The sequence below is a fragment of the Cavia porcellus genome, unplaced genomic scaffold (genome assembly GCF_034190915.1).
Source record: "Cavia porcellus strain 051 isolate PalLab524CR breed Dunkin Hartley unplaced genomic scaffold, mCavPor4.1 scaffold_22, whole genome shotgun sequence".
NCBI lineage: Eukaryota > Metazoa > Chordata > Mammalia > Rodentia > Caviidae > Cavia > Cavia porcellus.
The window spans coordinates 7752079-7766772 of NW_026947505.1; positions in this window are offsets into that span (position 1 = coordinate 7752079).

Here is a 14694-nt window from a genome sequence, read left to right on the forward strand (position 1 = left end):
TAAATAAGAATAGGAAAACAGTTGGCTTACACTCATCTGAAATAGCAATGTATAGAGGAAAAGAAGGGGGAGAGTATTAGGTACTAGGAACGTGAAGTGAATGAATGTAAGAACCATGAAGAATAGTTCAAAATAAATGAATGAGGAATGAAAAAGACAATAGTCAGTTTCATGGTCATGGCTCTAGACAAAGTGTAAAGAGGAAGGAAATTATCTTTAACAAGTTGTGACAACAGTACAGGACATTATTGTATACATATTAAAAATTTTGTGTGTAATATATTTTACCATCTAGAAGATTACTACAGAGAATTCAGTAAACTTTTTTCTTCAATCATTCTTTTTTATATTATAATAGATATTTCAACCTACACAATATGCTAAAAATGAGTCTTGTTTTCTACTGAAAGAGTTGATTTTTAAGGCCAAAGACTTTGGATTAAGAACATATACTTCTATTTATATAATAATAATAATGAAAAGACTTCAAATAATAGCAGAGCCAATCATGATGGTGCTAACATGTATCCTCAGAACCTGGGAGGCTAGTGTTGGAGGATCACTGTGAGTTCAAGGCTAACCTGGGTTACACTGTGAGTTTAAGGCCAACCAGAAGTACATGACAAGACCCTGTCTCAAAAAGACCAAAACAAAACAAAACAAAACAAAAAAACAAAATATTACATTTTCCTTAACAGGTATTATTAACTTGAAATCATTTCTAAAATAATGCATTTCATCAAAAACTTCAAATGAAAATTGTGATATTAGAGATGAAAATAAGCATGATTCTGAGGTTTGATATTCTTTATGGAAGATAAATTTGGACATCAAAGAATGTGGTTATGAGCAACAGCAGATGAAAGATTTGCAAGAATTCTTGTCTTAAAAGAAATTCTGGAAAGGCTGCACATTTGGTGACTCACAACAATGTTTTTGTATAGACAGGCTGAAATGCTGTGCTGTGCGAAGTCACTGAGTGCTCATTCTGTCTTAAGAGAAGAAAACAGGAAAAACAAGAAACAAATCTAACTCTGTAAAACTAATTATATTGTATTATGGATATAAGAAAAATAGCTGAGAAGGAGTGTCGCAGAAATGGTACAGAGTTCTGCCTTAGAGTAAGTCCAGGCTTTAAATTTTACCTTGATCCTTAGCCCTTGAAGCACTTAGCAGATACTTACTTTATAGCAGCTGTTCTGCTACATTGATATCTGTCATCATCACTGTCTTACTACCATTCATGTTTATTAGCTGGTGTTATTGTGATGATGAACTAAACTTTTGATGATTAAAGACAACTTCATGACCACAATGAGAATCTTTTTTATTTCGGTTTAATTTCTCAAAGTGGAATTTTACCTGAAGTAGTGATGAAATTGATTTCTTAGGTATATATATATATATATATATATATATATATATATATATATAATTTTATGTAAATTTTATTAACAATGTATCTTTTGGATAAGATCATGCTTCAGGAAGATTTTAATGCCCTTGACATAAACTGTACATATTATACAAAAACAATAAAACCACAACAACAACAAAAAAATCAAGGTGAGCAAAACTATTCTGGTACAAATCTTATTTAAAGTATACACGATGTAATGAAATATTCTTAAAGAAAATATATAAATACTTTTTCTTTGTATGTTATAGTTAAGCAATATAAATCTGATTTCAATGTGTACAGTGTTTAATGTATATTTTCATTACTTTTTACAATAAAATATTTTCATGTGGTTGTTATCCATTATGAGATCAAGCACTGTCCACCTAGTCTCTTCATGGCAGAGTTAAGGTACCCAAAATTTTTATGTGTGTCACACAACCCCTCTGCCCAGCATGGAGATTCTGGAACAGGGTGCCCTAAATCTAAATGATGAATGAAAGTCAGGTATGTGTAGTCCCAACACCTGAGTACGCATTCTTTCTTAAGGATCTCAAATCCCAATTGTCTGCAGTTGTCTGATTCTATTGACTGGAGAGAGGCTAGCACAAGGATTACAAAAGGAAATTCTGTATTTGAGACTGACAGCATTTGCATGCTTTTACCAATAGAATCACATTAGTACTTTTCACTATTTTCCACTTCCACAATTCCTCATTTGTTAAGGATAAGAAATTGATAAGAAACAGTGATACTTTCAACACTAAATAAATGGTTTCCACTGTTCAGGACAAATTATCGGAAGATAATCAGTAGCTTTTGAGCAGTACAGATGAGTTATCACATCGATTCTTCTGTTAATTTGAAATTTGTGCTAATTGTAGAAAGTAGTGTAAGGTCTCTTTGGTATTATAAAACCTATACTGTTTTCCATGTAATAGTATCAATTCTTAAACTGGCTAAACCACGACATCCTTAAAAGATTCAAGAATCAGCTAGAATCTCAAGAGAATTACAAGAAATTTATTGGTGTTCATATGGTTGTAAAATGTATATGATAGTTTAACTCAAGATGATTGTAAAAAAGTTGTTGGAAGGCTCTCAGGATCCATAAAACCCATATTTGCATAAACTAGTCGTTTGTGCATTAAAAAGAAGGAGTAGGTCCTTGAGAATTTTTGCAACACCCAGAGCTCCAGATAGAAGGGCAAGATGAGTGGTATTGTAGTTGTCCTGAAACCAAACAGATTCCTTTCTTTGACTGTATAGATTGCTCACTTTGAAGTTTTGAAAACATGATAAAAGTGTACTTAGAAAATACAGTGGCTTCACTGAGAAAATATCTAAAAGCCAATGTTGGAGTCAAAACAAAGTGATAAAAAGCGACATTGTCTATCTACACTCAATATGAATCTATGAATTCATCTCAGAAGCAAACAGATATATTTATTCTTAACATAAAGTATCTTGGCTCAAAAGGTTAATAAATTATGAAATTACTTAAAATACTAAATTTTCTTTAAAGTTAATAGTTAATCAAATTTGAAATGACTTAGTCAATTGACTTAAATGTACATGTTAATTATATATATTCTTAGATATACATTTTGAAAGCTTCAATTATATAAAATGTAAGTATGTTAAAAATTATACACAGGAAAACATTTAATAATATTAAGTTTACTTCTATTACAAACTTGTACAATATTTTTAAGTTGAAGGAGAGGTTGTCAATAAAACTCATACTGAATGAGTAAAAATATTTAAATATCTGGTAGGTAGAATATTTTCTGATTAGAGAAGTAAAAAGTAGCAAACATTTTTTAGGCTAGAAAATTGCACAATCAGTGATCACATGTGCTATACCTACAGTGATATGTATTTACTATAGAACTGCTTTGTATCGAGAGCTAATATGAATAATCTTTGATCTTTGATGAAAATCCAATTACATTCACTCCTATGAGTGATATAAAAAAACTCACCACATAATTTTCCATCCTAATTGTAATGAATTGTATCATAATTTTCTTTCATCAACATTTTGTTTATACATTTATCTAAGGTTGGAATGGAAATTTTTAATACCTGCAACAAAGACTATCTAATTGTTTTGCTCTTCTGTGTGGTCTCTTTAGGTGCTAATACAGTTGCCTAAGATACAGAAAGAAAAATGTCAAAGCCTGATATAAATTCATACAGCATAACTTGATGGCTAACTTAACTCAGTGTCTACATGAGGAGCTTCAAAATCAGAATAAAAAGCAAAATAAAAATGTTTTGACTTAATAGAAAAAGGCTGAGTTTACCCTGGGCATTCAGCAATATTTTATTTTTGGCTCTGTGCAATGAATTTTTATAAGAAAATGCAGAATTTCCCTTTTTCCCCTATGTATACCCTTCGTCTAACATATTTCCTCTGTTGATTTTCTAGCCCATCTTTTGTTTTTCATTGCTCTACACCATTGGTTCTTAGTTTTATTTCAATATTGACATTTCCCTTTTCTAGTTTTCGTAGAAAACTGTTCACATGGTATTGATTTGTATATCCTTTGTGACCCTCCTTAATCCTATCACCTTAACTAATTCCAGTCACCATGGCAGTTGTAACTTGACTCACCAATAATCCAGTGTGTGCTCTCTGACTCTGTTGGATGATCATTCCACCTGGGGACACACTGGAATTCTGATACGCTATTCTCAGAAGTAGACAAATCCATATGGTTTACAATTGACTCAAGTGTTTAAGGGTGTTATAATTTTATTATATTTCAGCTAGTAATTTTATCATTCTTTCCTTCATTTATGTATTAAAAAGACTAAAAGTCATGCTAGTACTTGAGTCTTGTAAAAACAAAACATGTGTCAGTTTTCCATGTTATAATGTTAATTTTCATATTGTTTCTCTTTATCTTCACTCACTGAAAAATAATGTCGGATTTGACATAGGCTATTAAAACATTTATGAAATTAAAAACCACCAGGGTTAAGGAAAAGAGTTATTTAATTCAGTTAACTCATTGAACTGATTTTTAATTAAGCCATAATTGAAAATAAAATGAAAAACTGGTTTTGTTGTATATACAAAAATACAGTCATCTTTAAAATTATCTTTGCTATTAGAAGGTAGCACAGCAGAAAAACAAGCAAGCCAAGTCTAGAGGCAGACTGCATAGCTTTCCTTGTAGCAATACTTACCAGTTGGGCAACTTTCTCTAAAGCTTAGCTCATCTCTAGAACAGAAGCAAAAGTACTTACCTATCTGACATGGTTTTAGTAAGGATTGAATTAATTAATATATAAAATGCTTATAAAATGATGATATTATAAATGCTTACATAATGTCATTAATAAATTTAACATTTCTGCTGTTGAAGGGATTACAGTTCATACGTTTAACACAGATATTCGTTTGTTGACAATCACATTAATGGATGCCACTCACTATTTCCTTTTTATCCAAACCATTTCAGGAAAATTTGGGGGTTAACAGAGGTTAAAATGCCATAGAAAAGAAAAAATATCAACAACATAGAACCAAATGCACCTCCTTGAATAGCTTTTTCAATTTTATTTTTTATTTGACATATATGATAGCTTTATTTGTATCACTATATGTTCTGTAGTAGTACATACTTGGTTACTGTGGAGAATAAGAAAGTAGAAGCCAGCCTATGCCATATGAATTCACCATTAATAGAACTAATGTTCTATGAGCAAGACAAATGTCACATATGTTCCTTAAAAACCAGAAGACACAATTATGATTCTTCTTGTATGTACTTCATTAACTGGGTTTTCAAAACCTGTGAAAAATTCACTTATAACTTTGTTGTCACATATTAAAAGTAATCCAATTGAAATGTGAAGTTCATTAAGACTGATCTTTATTAAGAATAATTACTTTAACATTCCTACTTTTCCTTTATTTTAAATAATGAATCAGCTTATATCAGATAAATGTAGTTCATCATGATATAGTAAATTATGTCCAATAAAACAAAGGTCAGTTAAAATGTTATGTAGAATAGAGTCACCAAAGTTCTTACAGGTGGCTGAAAAAGCCTTTCCTGAGTGTGGAGAAGCAGTTAGGCACGGGGTGTGTTACACTGACTTATAAACAAAACAGAAAATGCCATTCAGTCACTATTTTTTCTTCTTCATACTGTTGAATTTCATGCCCTCCTCTTTCTTTTCTTTTTTTTTTTTTTTTTTTTTGTCTTTTTCCTTTTTATCGGTACCAGGGATCGAACTCACGACTGCCTGCTTGCAAGGCAGGCGCTTATGCCGCTGAGCTAAATCCCCAGACCCTCTCCTCTTTATTTTCAGTAACAAACTTTATTGTTGTCCCAGCAAATAAACATTTACTCTGGCCATGTGTGACATATGGAAGTTCTTGAAAATATGAATTACATAAAATGTTATTTCTATTATTTTATCATTAGCTGACTGCATGTCTGTAAATGAGTGTGTGAATGTGTGTGTGTAAGTGAGTGACAACAGAGAGAGCATAATTTTCTTTGACATGCTACTTGGTAATGTTTTTATAAAAGGGAACTTTGGAATGAGTCACTATTCTCTGAAAACTTAGAATTTTTCCCCTGATGTCTTTCTCTCTCTCTCTTTTTTTTTCTTGTGCCAGGGATGAAACTTATGACCTAGCATTTGCCAGGCAGGTGCTCATGCCACTGAGCTAAATCGCCAGCCCCTGATGTCTTTCTCATATCTTACTGTTGGGTAAACTGGTTCCTTGCAGGTTAACTATTTTGGATCGCTGATGACTCATGCCTGTAAATACCAGCACTGTATCTAAGATGAGCTTTCAAACATATAAGAACACTGTGTGAAATAAAAAGGGGATTTTTAAAAAAAATCGTAATTTGCATATTTTTTGTTGTTTTGTTTACAATACCTCTCGTCCAACCTTGCTTCAGGATATTACTTTCATGTTCATTAGTCACAGAGGCTAAAACCAAATCCACTTTTTCTTTAGAATCACAGGCAACATGAACAATTTGTGCTTTTAGTGCATGACAACAAATTTTGGCTTTATTCCTTGACTCTGGCCAGTACTGTCAGTCTAAAGATTAGGTCTCCAGGATACAAAACTCATAAATCCTGCTAATAATACCAGTGTGGTTTAGTGATATTTGGCATTGCTATGTCCAGATGCTACTAGATTTTAAAATGATTCAAACACTTAGTGGGAGAAAATTCATAACATCCTTGCTTATTTAGTTTTTGAGTTTATACTTAGAAACAACTTCTTTGTCGTATACTCTGCAGAATTTAACAGTATGAACTTTAAACGTAAATCTTCTTCATTACTTTTCTGATCATTTCTTTCTTCTCCAATAAAAAATAAGTATGTTTGAAAAATCAATGCAGTGGAAGTCTTGCTGAGGATTTTCTCCTCCCAAATACCAAACTGCACTATCACCTTGTTGTTGACAGGCAGATGGAACTATGCAATGGTCTTTGACCATTTACTAAGATTTTCAGCTCAGAAATGTATTATCTATAATATAGGAATTTCCTTTCATTTCATAGACAACACCTTTACTCATTGCTGGAGAAGTTGACATTGATTATATTATTCTACTTTCCTTCTTGCATTTTCTGGAATAAGAGAGGAGTTGGCTCTTTCTCTAATGTTTGCCTTGTAACAAATAATGTCAGTGTCACTATAATACCAAATAGTATATGATATTCTTGCATATAATAGATGTATGGTCCTAATTCAGCCAATACTAGAGCTAATAAGTACATTTAGGAATATAATAGCATTGCCACATACAAGAACCTGGTCTTAGGTGATAAATTGGAAACTTGAATTCCAGAAGGTGCTGGTTGCTCAGTTAGGAGGCAGCTGCTAAGATCAACACATACCCGGTCAAACTGATGGCTTCTGAATTTATTTGAGAAAATTAGTGGGCATATTTTTGCTCATGGATAACCATGGATTTCATATTTGTATACAAATATAGGCTTATGTACACAAATCCAGATGATTATGGATTATTTTAAATCAAAATATAGGATGATATTTTTCTTTTAAAAATGACAGTGCCAATGACAATAACTTGAAATACTTGTATCTTTCATCATTTTATCATGCTAAGATTAGAGACTTACAAATGGACTTAAGTGTGGTGTCAGAATCTACACCTGTAGATGTTTCCGGAGCTCCAAGTATAAAGTCACCATCACAGATACAAAAAAATCGGTTAAGATCTAATGCATTAAAATAGGAAATCTTCATGTAGGGCTTTATAAATAAACTGGTTTTTGCCTTGCTAGGAAATGACTTTTATCCAAATCTTCTAATTTTTCAAGGAAAGTCAGATATCTAAGTGATAGTTGAAGAATATTGAACTAACATTAGGCATTTTTCAACCATATCAATTAAAATTAGATTTCTAATCTCCAAGTTGAGAGTTTTGTTCTGCAGCGAAATGAAGATATTACTGTTTAATTCATACTATTTTTCAGGGGGATCTGTGAATTAGTAGTTGACAGAGCATTGGCAACTGTCATGGTTTATATTGGTGGCCCCCAGGCTTCATGCATTTGCATTGTGCATGTGTAATTGGTTCATTGTCTAGATCTTGGATTGATGGTGTCAGTGCTACACCCGCCTCGGGGTGGAACCAGGATTTAATGTAATGGTCTGAAGAAGGAGGCTCTCTTTCTTGCCAGTTTCTGCTGCTGTTTGTGGCCATCATGAGCTGCAGCCCTGCCATGCCACCCTCCTTGGAGCCAACTGAGTATGGACTGAAACCTCTAAATACTGTAAGAAATAAACCTTTCCTTTCCCAACTTTGGGCATCAGGTATTTAGTCTCAGCAATGAGTAGAAAGTAACTAAGATAGCATCTAGTAAATGCTCAGTAAAAATTAGCAATTGTTATTCTAATAAACTTATTATGGTTTTGAAATTGTATAATTTACTCAATGAGTACTTTGTGATTCTTGTGTATCAAATGCCATGTATACTTCTGGATGAATAAATAAGACCTTGAAATCACTTGCTTTTCTATGGCATTAAATCATTACACATCACATAGTTACCTTCACAAATGCACATACATAAACATATGCACATGTATACATGCATGCATCTATATGTGTATGTGACACAATGAATCCAGGGACTCTGCATTGAGCTACATCTCAGTCCATTAATTAATTTTTAAACATTTTTAATTTTGAGACAAGTTCTCACTAAGTCAATAAGTTATGCAAGCTGTGTTTGAACTTGTAATCCTCCTGCCTCACTCTTCCAGCGGGCTGGGATTATATGTGTATGTCACCACACCTGAACATATACCTTAAAATTCTTAGTATATAATATTCCCTTTTAGGAGTTTCAAACTGCAGTTTAGTAGAAATGTGTTGATAAAATTTAACAAATGGCATTCCAAAAGGTAAATGGTACACATACATCAGACACACACATACATGCATGTATGCACATATGCTGACAGACAGAGAGAGAGAAAGAGAGAGAGAAAGAGAGCAAGAGTGAGAGCAAGAGAGAGTGAAAGTATGTGAGTGTAGAAGAGTAAACACTCATGAGAGTGAGAAATTGAAAAAGATGTGACCTGTGAACTCTGCCAGTGTCTAAGGTGTAATTACTCTTACAGGGTCTTAGGCAAATTTTCAGGACAAGGGGCACTGAGCAAACCTCCTAAGATCCAGTATGAGATGGCTCAAGTTCATGCCTGTGTGTAAACTTTCTGAGTGATTCGCATGTCAGTTTGAAAAGGAGCAATTTTTATGATCACGATTACCTTTGAACACAAAAAGAAATATTGTGCCAAATGTCAAATATAGCTTTAATGGGGGGTATAAGTAACATAAATTGTAATTTAAAACTCTCTCATTTAGAAAGTAAAAATAAACCTAAGTAGAATTTATTTTTCACTAGAAGGAGAAGGCAAAATGTAAGTACAATATGACATACCTATATATTTTTAACATAGCCTTTTATATAGCACTTTCTCTGTGGCAGGCCTGATTCTAAGAACTTTGTAAATGCTACTGGCGTGAGTAACTTGCTTGAAAAAGTAACTCATTAAAATTAATATTCTTGGAATATAACCATGCTTTGATAAAAATAACTGTGCTCCACAAAAGACTACAAATGCATTTGCTGTATGTGGGAGCTAGAGATCAAAGATCAGAAGAGCAGATTTTGTAGTTGTTTTCATGAAGAAAAAGGATCTAAATGAGAAACATGATAAACACATAAGAAAATGAAATTATTTAATTGTAAGTCATGTGTATCTAATAAAATAATAACATAATAAAGGTAGCTCTGATTTATAAAGTACATATATCCAAACTTCTTTGCAATTATACTTTTTATTTGTCCATATTTGAGACACAATCGAGCACATTTCTTTGTGCTACACAATGAATGAGAGATGTCACTTTTTCTGAGCTCCCAGCTCAGAGCTTCTATTTGGTACAAATTAGAGCTCATAATGCTAATAGTCAAACATATTTGCAATGATCACTGGCTTTCAAATAGAAGTTTTTATCTTTGTACAGAATCTTGTGGATATTCCTATGGCCTCACCACAGTGTTATCCACCTGAGTGTAATGTCCTTTGAATTCTTTCAGGTCTTTCAATTCAACAGGTGAAGTTGAGAGGAGAGGTGAAGGGGGCCCGGGGATGAGGAGAAAGAATGAAATTTCGTATTCACAGCCCAGTACTGCAATCCAGCAAGAGGCACAATTGGCCCGAGTCACCATCCTTTGACCACATCACTTCAAAGGTGCCTGAGAAAACCACACTCCATAATGTGCTCAGAGAAAAAGGTTCCCGTGTTTTGGAACTGGCTCTTCTAACAGGTGTATAATATAGACTGTGTGGTTTTAATTTGCAACTCCCTCATAGTAGATGTAGTTGAAAGTCTTTTTTATGCTTACTGTTCATTTTCATATACCTATTTTTGGTAAGTTCTGTAATATTCAGTATTTTGTCCAATTTTTTTAACAGATCTTTTATTATTTTTGAATTTTAAGAGTATTTTGTATATTTTGATACTACTTCTATATCATACACAGTTCTCTTTTGCAAATAATTTTCCAAGTCTGTCATTTACTTTCTCTCTCTTTTAGCTTGGCCTTTCATAGAGTGATTCATTTTCCTTTCCCCTGGGTCAGAAGTAGACCCAAGTAAAGACAGCCAAATAACCTTTGACAAGACAACAAAGGTAATACAGTGGAGAAGAGATTACATTTAAAAAAATAGTACAGGAGCAACTAGAAACTTCACCAAAATGAATTCGATGAAACTGCAGTGATCGGAGCAGGTTGAATTTCTCAATATTCACGGTAACTTTATAGGTACATAAATTATTGCATTGTCTTACAGAAGAGAAAATTATGATAAAATGAATAAAATATTTTCCCAAGTAAGCACACTGCTTGACAGGGCTGTACTTTGAAAACACGTGAAGGTGTAACAGGGTCTTGTTTGTCCATCTTTTTGTTGATTTTCATCTTGCTTTTATTTAAACAATTAGGAAAAATAAATGTTTAAATCAATACCTTCTTTCTTTTTTTTTTTTTTTTTTTTGTCTTTTTCCTTTTTATCGGTACCAGGGATCGAACTCACGACTGCCTGCTTGAAGGCAGGCACTTATGCCGCTGAGCTAAATCCCCAGCCCCTCCTTCTTTCAACAAATCAGGATTCCCTACATTTAAAATGATGTCTACTACAATGAAGTCAGAAAAATTAATTACATGAGAACTTTGACCTCTTCCTTTATTTTCCAATTTTGGGGTATCATTTGAAAAATTTGATAGACTTTCAGGAATATCTTCTATGTGAGACAGGATCACCTAAATGGAATATCATTTTAAATCAGAGTTAATGGGAATCAAATCTTACCTATATAAAACCATAAACCTCAATGTGAGAATGCTAAATGATTGCTTTAGTGTGGTTTGAAGAGGTATTCAGAATATCACTTTGCTCTCTGGAAGGAAACAAAATGTAGATTGGAAAGAAAGGCAAATAGTTGCAGAATTTTTAATATCTTTTAAATGACACCCAGCACATGTTAATGTGAAAGCCACTAATTTGATTTACTTTTTGTAGTAAAGCACTATTTGCTGTCAAATTGTTAGTCCATCCTTTATGAAAAAAATCCTTCAAGTATTTTCTTGAAATATGCAAAAATTTATAAAATATCTTTAAAATTTTAAGCAATTAACATAAATATTCAGGAATATTATGAAAATATAGTTTATTTATATACTCTGAGTGAATGTGAATTTCTACCCAACTATATTTACATATACCATACTGAATGAAGTAATTTATTCTGTAGCTATCAGATTTTTATTAAGCTGCTATAAGACTTACTAAGACTTACTTATTTTCTTGGTACTTTGATAGAACAGTAACTGGAACTTTAAATGTAAGATCAACAGAGAGAAACAGATTTTACATCAGCATAACAGAAATTTTGTATTACTTTCATATTTTTTGATGCAATATGAACTCATTTTTTTCTTGTCAGTAATAATATTTTATTTTGCACTGAGATACACTGTTCTTCTTTTTCAGGAAATCTACTCATCCTAAATAAAGCAAGGTTTCAAGAATGACAAATTGAGTTTATCCTTTTTCATAACTAAAGCTTTATTTTGGAGAGAGGAGGGTAACAAAAAAGGAGATAAATTTCTATGCTAAAAGAATTCTACAGCTACTTTCCTAGAAGCACAACTAGATAACAAAGATGGTATAATGATTATTGCTGAAAGTAAATCAACAAATTGAACCATTTATGGCTTATACATCTTTCTATTTAAAGGTTGCTCAACCCTGTAAGCTTATGATATTGTGCCACAGATCTATCTAATAGGTCTAGTAGGTCTAGTAGGTCTATCATTACTTAGAATAAAAACACTGTTTGGTCACTCCCTAGCTTAGAATTCTCTCTTTTTAGCAACTTAGTACAGTATCCACAAACAGCAGTCCCAGACAGTTTATAACATGATTCTCTACCAAAAATAGATCAGTTAGAAGGAAAACAGGAAACATAGCAGAAAGGAATCAGCCTTGAGCAGTTTTCTGACTCATCTCTTCATGCAAACCTTATGTGTGCAGCAGAGTGAAGGGCTTGTCTAGTGGATCTGTTCAAAGTCCCAGTTCTTTGTAAGGTTTGGTCTGGGTAAAATTATAAAGAGTTAAACTCTGCCCTTGACGTCATCTCTCCTCCACTCTGTGTTCAATTCTTTCCTTTTACGCATTCAAAGACTTCATGCCTAATCTTGTTCTCCAAGGCCTAAAATTTTCTGAGTGAGGGAGGTAGTTTGTTACTGTGATGCTCTAGTCAATTAACCAAAATAACCAGTGCTAATTCTGGACAAGTAAATGGACAAGAAAATGGAGGTTTGGGGAATGATTCTTCCCCAAATTTTGGAAATTCTTCAGTGAATAATAGCAACTAAAATGACAATGCAAATTAGTTCAGTGTTTAACGTGTTCAGTTCCTGGACTAATAACCTCAGTTTATCCGATCATCTGATTAAAGTATTAAAATCAATGCCTTAGTATCTCTAATCTTAATAGTAGTCTTGCCTTCCTCAACAGGTCTGCAGAACAGTGCTAGATGCTGTAGGACATCTCTCGGGATATGTTTCAGTTTTCAAGACAGATGTACCCAACAAGATTCTGTTAGGATGGAGCAAAATTTCAAATGAATGAAAGGTTCTGGAGTGGAGAGATCTGTCCCTGTCTTTTCCTTCTGATATACCATATTCCCTCTGGTTCTTTCTAAAAGATGTATTGATCTCAAACAGCAGGACTAAGTGAGATATTTACATTCTTGAGCATGGATGTCTTGATCCACTCTTTTACTGTCAATTTCTGCTTCATTTGAGGAAAATTTGAGAGTTAAGATTTCCAGGCAGCAGTAACCATAAGGGATGCTCTGATCTGAGTCCTTGGAAGTCTTTATTGTTCAAAACCCTGGTTCACTCCCCTGGGGACCCAAGCAAGACTTGGTTTGCATTTATATAACTTTCTGATTGACTTGTAACTGAGTACTTTCTGACATCAAATGAAACCTGTAATTGGCTACCTCAAATATTTCTCTTCCTTCCTTGGATATACTAAGGAAAAGCAGAGCTAAGAGTAGTAGAAAACGCAATGAACTCTCTACTGTGGACTAGTTAAGGAGCAGTGAATCACCTTAGTTCAAACTGATGTTTGCGCCACAGAAGACCTGTCCATCTGCTTATGTCCCTAGGGACTTCCAGCTACACAAAGACGGAGAACTTAGCCTAAGTCTACACATCCTCCTATATGCTCTGGGTCACACAACTTACACTTTCTGGGAGGTCTCCAAATGAAGGTGGAAAATTGACGTTACTCAAAAATTTAAAAACATTTAATTGTTACGACATATATCATACTGTCTATGCTGGATTCAATCATAACAATTGACTGTGCTTCTAGAAACAATATCATTCTGAAACATCTGTCAACTTTTTATTCTCATCTCTTCTAGTTGATTCCTTTTGCTTTGGTTATTCAGGTGGGGAGGGACTGAAGGGCTAGTTTGCAACAGATGCTGAAGCACTTGTTCTCTACACTGACCAATGAATGTCTCCATTTAAGGTCTAGACTGTGTTTCTTATTGCTCAGCACTTCGAGGAGCAGCAAATGTTTCTAAACTCCTGATACCTGCAGACTTAGACGCACTGAAAAGGGTTTCCAGATCAAAAAATAAAAACATTTCCTAGACTGTCCATTCAGCATCAGAAGGCAGAATGACCACTCCAATGGCATTGATGGCAGTATAGAGAGTGGACCGTGTGCCGTGGGTCCTCTTGCCCGTTCCTGCTCTCTGCATTTCCACAGGTCATTCTGAGTAAAACAGGGAAGACAATAAGTGACTAACACAAACATGTCAAAATTCTGTGGAATGAAATTCAGTAGAAATTAAATTGGGTCTTGCAATATTAATGACAGTTATGGCTCAAAGCCTTTGCTTTTTTAACTGATATTGTTAGGGGATTCTTGCTGACGATAAAGGCATCACTTGAAAGTTAAACTGAACTGCATAGATAAGATTGATAAACTTTGGGTACACCTAAGTTAACATCAAATAGACTGTTTAGGTCTGGAAATAAGTTGAATTGTATCCAGAAACCTTTAGGAGCAGATCTGTTTGCTTTTAAACAGATTCCTATTTAAGTACGTGATCCAAACTTTTAATGTATGCATTTAAAATTATTTCAGTACAATGTATTTTCATCATTTAGGATTT